The sequence below is a fragment of the Schistocerca gregaria genome, chromosome 1 (genome assembly GCF_023897955.1).
Source record: "Schistocerca gregaria isolate iqSchGreg1 chromosome 1, iqSchGreg1.2, whole genome shotgun sequence".
Lineage (NCBI taxonomy): Eukaryota > Metazoa > Arthropoda > Insecta > Orthoptera > Acrididae > Schistocerca > Schistocerca gregaria.
Window position 1 is genome coordinate 340,947,627 of NC_064920.1, and position 10,250 is coordinate 340,957,876.

General features: G+C 42.0%; 1 long non-coding RNA gene across 1 annotated transcript in view; it reads left to right on the top strand.

Moving 5' to 3' along the window:
- The window catches only part of LOC126344400 (uncharacterized), a 45,334-nt gene extending 35,893 nt beyond the window's left edge, over positions 1 to 9,441 (top strand). The window contains exon 3 of the long non-coding RNA XR_007565160.1: positions 9,394 to 9,441. This is a non-coding gene — a long non-coding RNA (uncharacterized LOC126344400). The remainder of the gene's footprint in view (positions 1 to 9,393) is intronic.
- The last annotated feature ends 809 nt before the right edge of the window (positions 9,442 to 10,250 follow it).

The following is a 10,250-nucleotide window of genomic DNA, read 5'->3' on the forward strand; positions in this document are numbered from 1 at the left end:
TGATATAAATTGACTATTTTTACATATTTTTTTAATATTACACCAAAGGTACGTATGTGTATGCGAATATGCGTCTGAAATAATATAGCGTGGCACCTTATAGGTAAAATTTAAATGCTGTGTCAGAGATATGTTAATATCTTTGGGTTTCGTGTAAATAGTGTATATCTTTGACTTTCAAGATGAGGTTACATAATTTTTTACCTCACATCTAGAGCCATTTTTACACCTCAGTTTAATATTTCACTGTGGTTGGTTAGAAAGGGGAGGAGGGGATTTTAAATTGCTCCTTAACACAATTGGACGATTTCCACCATTCTGGAATTTTGATTGATTGGAGATAGGAGAGAGCGGAAAGGCGTCATTTTTATGCCTCATTTTCATACTTTGCTATTACTGGTTTGAAAGAGGAGGGGGAGGAAGGCTTTAAATTTCCCACTATCACAATTATGATATTTCCATCATCTTGGATTTTTGAATTTTCCACCAATTCCATCTTTGATTTTTTAAAGTTTTTTCACATTTTGTAAACTTCCCACACTCCACCAACTCCGATTTTTAAATTTCCTGCTAATTTTTGAATGTCCCACCATCCGCAATCTTGGATGTTGGAATATCCTGTAACTGCAGCACTATGATGTGTTGCCAACTAATGGCAGAAATTGGAACTGTAGGGTGGATAGTTGGTATCTGCACTACTGAGGATAGTGTAGCAAAGGCTGGCATGGTTTTCATGATAGATGGTTGGACATTCCAAGAGGTGTTGGTACGTAATAGTGCATAGTAGCGCAAGCGTGGGTCCTAATTTATGTAAGAATTCTTGATTTGGGTCGCCATTTACGTAAGTAGCTCCTTTAAAAATAACCATGGGTTACCTTAGCATGGTAGAGCAGCCTCTTGGCAAATTTAATTAATTAATCACCATGTGGATAATGTAGCTTGTATTTGTTGACGACTGAATATGTTGGAACAGTGGGTCCGTTCCTTTGCTTACAAGTTTTGCACATGTTAAGAATTCGGTGCTCAGCACAAGCCTCTGCCTGCCTGTGGCTTTGCGACAAAGTCTACGTCTGTCATAGTGATGTGATATATCAAGCCATTGTCAAGGACCTAATACAGTCTAAGCCCGTAGCGTAGGTGATCACCTAGAAGGTAACCAGTGCATATGTTGTGGGGATGTAAATTCAATAAAATTCTCACTTTTTGTCACTTTTCCAGCAGCTTTACACCTCTAACGAGACCTTTTAATCACGTTTTTTGACGTGACATGATGGAGCAGGGGGTGTTTCTAGCCTGTTGTGTTGCTCTCACTGCCTGCTGCACGTATGTCGCAATACTGTGGGGTTTCTAAACAACAGCTCAGCAACTCGCTGTTCTTTAATCCTTTCAAATCTGAAATTTTTCACTCATAAAAAATATTGTACATCAGTTTTACATTCAGGAGAGTCTCCTGACAACATTTATCCTAAGGGAAATTTTCATGTGACCTCTGCTAGCCTAGATATTTAATACACAAAATTGCGTACATCAGATCTCCAACATCATATCAATTACTTAAGGATTACTTAATAAGGAGCAAGTTCACCAATATTTCTGACACTTTAAACAGAAGAAATTATAAACATCATTACAAATTAAGGCTATTAATTAAATAAGTATTATCAACACATTGAACTTAAGGTGTATCATGAATCTCCAACAAACAATTTCTGTCCATTTGGAGACACAAATATAGTTTTCCTTTTCTGCATTTAACCCTAGAATACCCTGTACATTTTGGAAATTTGCAGCGACTTGGACGTCATGCACAGATAAATGGTCAATGGAATCAAACTGTATTTCTTCAACTGGGCATAGTTCTCTTTTTCTAGCTATGACTCTCAAGTATGGACCATATCATTCATCAGAAGGATGCCGTCTCTTTCAAAAACTTTTTTCTGGTACAGCATCAACTCACCTGCTCCTCTGGTATAAAAGGGAAGAAGATTCAGTGGCTTTTTTTAGGAATAGACAAGTTTTCTGAATCTCATCCATATTCCAACCAACATTGCACCATGGAAAAGTTAACAGAATCAAAAATTATCCTGCAAAGGCCATTTCCGAGATCTGATAAAAACTCTACAGTATCTCATAAGGTGATCAAACAGATCCACATTGCCAGTTGCATGGTTTTATCTTTTCACTACTTCAGGTCTTTAACTTTCACATATTTATGGCCTTTTTTAATCCAAAGCTCAACTTCATTTGCTGAGCCTTAAACAACAAAATTTGATAACTGGTCTATTGTGTACCCACTTATACATAACAATGGCATCACAACTAGTGATTTCGTGTCATAAGCCTCTGGTTTGTGTCATTATTGTTTTATCATCTGAAGATGGCAAAATATTTCCTGATCTGTTTTGCCAGGTTGTACTTGATGCAGTGATACCTCGAGATTTCAGATGTTGCAACATATGATAAGAAGACAAGAAATTGTAAAAATACCATTACGGCCTTTATCTTTGGAGAGCGTAGCTGAAAATTCTACAAATCTGCAGGATCTAATCCATAATATCTACATCTACATGACTACTCTGCAATTCACATTTAAGTGCTTGGCAGAGGGTTCATCGAACCACAATCATACTATCTCTCTACTATTCCACTCCCGAACAGCGAGCGGGAAAAACGAACACCTAAACCTTTCTGTTCGAGTTCTGATTTCTCTTATTTTATTTTGATGATCATTCCTACCTATGTAGGTTGGGCTCAACAAAATATTTTCGCATTCGGAAGAGAAAGTTGGTGACTGAAATTTCGTAAAAAGGTCTCGCCGTGACGAAAAACGTCTATGCTGTAATGACTTCCATCCCAACTCGTGTATCATATCTGCCACACTCTCTCCCCTATAACGCGATAATACAAAACGAGCTGCCCTTTTTTGCACCCTTTCGATGTCCTCCGTCAATCCCACCTGGTAAGGATCCCACACCGCACAGCAATATTCTAACAGAGGACGAACGAGTGTAGTGTAAGCTGTCTCTTTAGTGGACTTGTTGCATCTTCTAAGTGTCCTGCCAATGAAACGCAACCTTTGGCTCGCCTTCCCGACAATATTATGTATGTGGTCCTTCCAACTGAAGTTATTCGTAATTTTAACACCCAGGTACTTAGTTGAATTGACGGCCTTGAGAATTGTACTATTTATCGAGTAATCGAATTCCAACGGATTTCTTTTGGAACTCATGTGGATCATCTCACACTTTTCGTTATTTAGCGTCAACTGCCACCTGACACACCATACAGCAATCTTTTCTAAATCGCTTTGCAGCTGATACTGGTCTTCGGATGACCTTACTAGACGGTAAATTACAGCATCATCTGCGAACAGTCTAAGAGAACTGCTCAGATTGTCACCCAGATCATTTACATAGATCAGGAACAGTAGAGGTCCCAGGGCGCTTCCCTGGGGAACACCTGATATCACTTCAGTTTTACTCGATGAACTTTTATAGCATGCAGCGTTTAGTTCAGTTGTATCACCTTTATGCAAAAGAAGATCATGCACTATTCCACTCTTTCTTCACAGCATGGAGACCTTGATTTCCCATGGACTTGGTTTGACCTTGATGTACTACTTTGTGGAAAAATTTCCAGTGAAAGAAGTAATTCCTTTGTCCACAAAAACGTTTTCTTCTATACGCAGTTCACAGGAGCATTTTCGAATGACTTTGTAAATTGGCTGACTTAATAAAATCTGTCCTTATTTTCAGATGGTTTATCCAGATGGTTCACCAAGTGTAAGCTTGTTCTAACAAAAAAATCTCTCAATGCGTTATATTTTCCCAAAATACGTATACCTTCAAGGTAGTATCCAAATACATGTGTGTGTTGGGAAAGTTTGAAGTGCCAGTCAATATATGCAGACCAAACACCACCTCCTGTTCTTCAGGAGTTATCGGTTTGAATGAGGATTTTCCTTGTTGTAATGCATGGATATTAGTATAAGCTGACATGCTACTGAACAAATCATCAGGCACATATCATTTCAAGTATTATATTGGTAAACACATGTCAGATTCTTCAAATTCTGGAGCTTTGTAAATTTCTGCAATGATACTTACAGGCTTGCGTTTCCATTTTATGGTTTCTTTAGGTGTCACACAGATTGTCTCTTTCTTGGTTGTTGCATGAATGTTCATTTCAGCATTCACCACTTCTTCTTCATCTTCAGATATGGTGTCTGCAAAATATCACTCTTGCCCACTTTATCTGCTCCTGATCATTTTGCTTTTTGTGGAACTTGTCTTTCGATATGTGATACATCGGCGCCCTCCTCATCTCCAGTAAAAACCAATGTTACCATTTTCAGTTATGCCTAGTATCAACTCCCAATCTTTCACCACAGAAAGATATTTCTTATCCATATTTATAACGCAAACAGCACTATGTAAAACATAGTGCTGTTTCGGTAACTGTTGTTAAACATCGATTAGAATGGACAGGGACTGCGATTGCTGTGTTCGGATGAGGGCTGACTTGGCATCCCTTCGCTCACAGCTGCAATCGTCGCTGACTTCGGTCGCGCAGCTTGAGGCTGTTGCCAATGGGCACCACTGTGGGGAGCCGGACTCGGGTATCACGGGGATGTCAACCTCGACCCGTCTGTCCCTAGATCGGTCCGCCGCTGTGGTTGCCCCGGTTGCTGCCCGCAGTGGGGCTGAGCCCTCGCCTGTGGTTGATTGGGAGGTCGTTCCAAGGCGTGGCAGGCAGCGAAAGGCGTCCCCGAAGGCTGATCAGAAAGCCTCCCCGGTGCGTCTGACAAACCGGTTTCAGGCACTGTCTCTGGCTGAGCCAGATGCAGCCGCCTGCCCTGTTTCAGAGGATCATTCTCAGCCTTCAAGGTCCGGGCAATCGCAGAGGGTGGGCTTACTGGTAGTTGGGAGCTCCAATGTTAGGCGCGTAATGGGGCCCCTTAGGGATACGGCGGTTAAGGAGGGGAAGAAATCCAGTGTGCACTCCGTGTGCATTCCGGGAGGAGTCATTGCTGATGTGGAAAGGGTCCTTCCGGATGCCATGAAGAGCACAGGGTGCAGCCAGCTGCAGGTGGTGGCACATGTCCGCACTAATGACGTGTGTCGCTTTGGATCTGAGGAAATTCTCTCTGGATTCCAGCGGCTATCTGATTTGGTGAAGGCTGCCGGTCTTGCTTACGAGATGAAGGCAGAGCTCACCATCTGCAGCATCGTTGACAGAACCGACTGCGGACCTTTGGTGCAGAGCCGGGTGGAGGGTCTGCATCAGAGGCTCAGACGGTTTTGCGACCGTATTGGCTGCAGATTCCTAGACTTGCGCCATAGGGTGGTGGGGTTTCGGGTTCCGCTGAATAGGTCAGGAGTTCACTACACTCAGCTGGCGGCTACACGGGTAGTGGAGGCTGTGTGGCGTGGACTGGGCGGTTTTTTAGGTTAGAAGGCCTCGGGAAAGTGCGGGATGGGCTGCAATGTCAAAGGGTGCTTGGCAATTACAGGACGTGCTTGGATCAAGGAACAGTCGGAATTTTAGTTGTAAATTGTTGTAGTTGCGCTGGAAAAGTCCCTGAGCTTCAAGCGCTAATAGAAAGCACAGAAGCTGATATCGTTATAGGTACAGAAACCTGGCTAAAGCCTGAAATAAGTTCTGCAGAAATTTTTACGAAGTCTCAGACGGTGTTCAGGAAAGATAGATTAGGCAGAATTGGTGGTGGAGTGTTTGTGTCTGTCAGTAGTGGTTTATCTTGTAGTGAAGTCGAAGTAGATACTCCGTGCGAATTGGTGTGGGTGGAGGTTATACTTAACAGCCGAATTAAGTTAATAATTGGCTCCTTCTACCGACCCCCAGAGTCCGATGATACAGTTGCGGAACAGTTCAGAGAAAGTTTGAGTCTCGTAACAAATAAATACCCCACTCATACGGTTATAGTTGGTGGGGACTTCAACCTACCCTCGGTATGTTGGCAAAAATACTTGTTCAAAACCGGTGGTAGGCAGAAAACGTCTTCCGAGATTGTCCTAAATGCATTCTCCGAAAATTATTTCGAGCAGTTAGTCCACGAACCCACGCGAATTGTAAATGGCTGAGAAAACACACTTGACCTCTTGGCCACAAACAATCCAGACCTAATAGAGAGCATCATGACTGATACAGGGATTAGTGATCACAAGGTCATTGTAGCTAGGCTCAATACCATTTCTTCCAAATCCATCAGAAACAAACGCAAAATAATTTTATTTAAAAAAGCGGATAAAGTGCCACTAGAAGCCTTCCTAAAAGACAATTTCCATTCCTTCCGAACTGACTATGCGAATGTAGACGAGATATGGCTCAAATTCAAAGATATAGTAGCAACAGCAATTGAGATATTCATACCTCTTAAATTGGTAAGAGAGGGAACGGATCCCCCGTGGTACACAAAAAAGGTCCGAACGCTGTTGCAGAGGCAACGGAAAAAGCATGCGAAGTTCAGAAGAACGCGAAATCCTGAAGATGGGCTAAAATTTACAGACGCACGAAATTTGGCACGTACTTCGATGCGAGATGCCTTTAATAGGTTCCACAACGAAACATTGTCTCGAAATTTGGTAGAAAATCCGAAGAAATTCTGGTCGTATGTAAAGTACACAAGCGGCAAGACGCAGTCAATACCTTCGCTGCGCAGTGCCGATGGTACTGTTATCGACGACTGTGCCGCTAAAGCGGAGTTATTGAACGCAGTTTTCCGAAATTCCTTCACCAGGGAAGACGAATGGAATATTCCAGAATTTGAAACACGAACATCTGCTAGCATGAGTTTCTTAGAAGTAGATACCTTAGGGGTTGCGAAGCAACTCAAATCGCTTGATACGGGCAAGTCTTCAGGTCCAGATTGTATACCGATTAGGTTCCTTTCAGATTACGCTGTACTATAGCTCCCTACTTAGCACTCATATACAACCGCTCGCTCACCGATAGATCTGTACCTACAGATTGGAAAATTGCGCAGGTTGCACCAGTGTTCAAGAAGGGTAGTAGGAGTAATCCATTTAACTACAGACCTATATCATTGACGTCGGTTTGCAGTAGGGTTTTGGAGCATATACTGTATGCAAACATTATGAATCACCTCGAAGGGAACGATCTATTGACACGTAATCAGCATGGCTTCAGAAAACATCGCTCTTGTGCAACGCAGCTAGCTCTATATTCGCACGAAGTAATGGCCGCTATCGACAGGGGATCTCAAGTTGATTCCGTATTTCTAGATTTCCGGAAAGCTTTTGACACCGTTCCTCACAAGCGACTTCTAATCAAGCTGTGGAGCTATGGGGTATCGTCTCAGTTGTGCGACTGGATTCGTGATTTCCTGTCAGGAAGGTCGCAGTTCGTAGTAATAGACGGCAAATCATCGAGTAAAACTGAAGTGATATCAGGTGTTCCCCAGGGAAGCGTCCTGGGACCTCTACTGTTCCTGATCTATATAAATGACCTGGGTGACAATCTGAGCAGTTCCCTTAGACTGTTCGCAGATGATGCTGTAATTTATCGTCTAGTAAGGTCATCCGAAGACCAGTATCAGCTGCAAAGCGATTTAGAAAAGATTGCTGTATGGTGTGTCAGGTGGCAGTTGACGCTAAATAACGAAAAGTGTGAGATGATCCACATGAGTTCCAAAAGAAATCCGTTGGAATTCGATTACTCAAAAAATAGTACAATTCTCAAGGCCGTCAATTCAACTAAGTACCTGGGTGTTAAAATTACGAATAACTTCAGTTGGAAGGACCACATACATAATATTGTCGGGAAGGCGAGCCAAAGGTTGCGTTTCATTGGCAGGACACTTAGAAGATGCAACAAGTCCACTAAAGAGACAGCTTACACTACACTCGTTCGTCCTCTGTTAGAATATTGCTGCGCGGTGTGGGATCCTTACCAGGTGGGATTGACGGAGGACATCGAGAGGGTGCAAAGAAGGGCAGCTCGTTTTGTATTATCGCGTTATAGGGGAGAGAGTGTGGCAGATATGATACACGAGTTGGGATGGAAGTCATTACAGCATAGACGTTTTTCGTCGCGGCGAGACCTTTTTACGAAATTTCAGTCACCAACTTTCTCTTCCGAATGCGAAAATATTTTGTTGAGCCCAACCTACATAGGTAGGAATGATCATCAAAATAAAATAAGAGAAATCAGAGCTCGAACAGAAAGGTTTAGGTGTTCGTTTTTCCCGCTCGCTGTTCGGGAGTGGAATAGTAGAGATATAGTATGATTGTGGTTCGATGAACCCTCTGCCAAGTACTTAAATGTGAATTGCAGAGTAGTCATGTAGATGTAGATGTAGATGAAAATCATATCTATAGGCCAGCTATTCTCCTGCTTGCTGCAGATCCCGAAATTAAATGAAAAAACAACATGTAGCTAACACAGTCATACAAACATAGCTGATTCACATTTTAGGATACGATTTCTATTTTGTACCATTAGGGATCGGTTGTACACAAACCTGTGCAGTATACTTACCCGATAAATAACACAAATACGAACTGAATGCAGTTGCTGAAAATCACACTGAACAACGTATAACTGTTTATAAAAGAAGGAAGCCGTGTAAAACATTCATAACAGCAATGAAATCAAGCAGTAATGGCTTCCCACGGAGACACAGCATCAAAGAGTACAGTTCACTACGTAGCTCACAGACTACTCTCAAGAGTACATGAGATGCTTGAACATAACTTAGATAAATATACACAAATGTGTGCAGTAGGTTGGATACATACGACGTTTCTTGTAACAGAAATATTAGTGAACGAGCTTTATGTACACAATTGTGACCACCAGGTCCGAAAGGGTTAAGACATCTGAAAAAGTGAGAATAATTTGGGCCCACGTCCGACATTCATCGGAATATTTTTTTGTATCGTTTTCCATGTGGATGTGCAATAGTTCCATCTGGTCAGTTCTCTGACAGAACGCAAGAACAGGATTTAGGAAACTGCTTGTTCACCGCGACTGTGTTGATCGAATAACTTGACACTTGTCTCAGCGTAAGGACATAGTTCCAGGTCGAGTAACACTTACATACAAATACACCACTGAAAATATTTCACAAATACTGCATGCAGTCCGATTCAGTTACACATCATACCTATATGCTGCACTACATGGTTAGTTCCAGCCACAACCATTTTAATTAGCAATTAGTTAGCACCACATTAGTAAGGAAGAGTTATCACTTCGATTTCTAACACAGAATATCTCCTCTGCTGGAATTCTGTGGTTTACTCATTTCATCTATAGCAGTAGAAACGTGAGCCATAACGCTTGTCAATAGACTGCCGTCCGTAATTTTGTACGGCAACTTTGTCTTTTTCTCAATTTGTATCACTGTTACAGGTTTTCTCAAGGACGTGCCCACGTCCATCTCAAATGCCAATAGCTGGAGAGGTATTAGGTTCAAAATCAACAGATGACGAATTAGTTACGTCACAGTGGGCGGACATTGTCAAACAAGATAAGGTAATCTGTACACGTACGTTTGATTAGTTATCTTGCCCAAATTTAAGTTGTAGCATATTTTGGTTTTTTATTGAATTAATTCTAATTGAAACCGTTGTTCGACAGGACGGTAACCATGGAAGTTCGTTTGAATCGCTGCTATCCTATTCAAAAGGACAATGGCTAGATTCGTCATGTGATAGTGAAAGCTTCAGGTCTACGCTCTCGTTTAAGTCTGCAACGTCTACAAACGAAAGTGAAATTAATCGTCAATCTGACTTACCATCAGTCCACAGCGAGCCGTTTCAGCAAATTAGGCACGCTGAAGTGGTGATTCAAAGCGTGTCTTTACAGTCAGTGCAAAGCCAGAGTCGGCAAAGTTCAACTGCCCTCTCTGTAACATCGCTGGTCTCAACAGGTGAACAGGAACACCATCCCACCCCAGAAGTTCAGAATAAACAAGATAGGTTCACTCAGACTCAACCAGAAAACTATTTGCCACATGAGCCAAATTTTCACATGAAACATATGTTCCTCCCAGTATATATAGCATCGTCAAACCGACAGCCCTATTTCGTATATACTCCAGTTCTAGCTCCTCAAACTGAGGAACATCAGATGATTATTCCAACAGTCACGCAGTTGCCAAGTACCTCTGAGCAGTCACAGCAATAACGAATACCGAGAAAAACTTCATAAGCGAGGCAGTAAGATGAAGACAACTGTTCATCACTCGACAACAGGACACTCTCAAC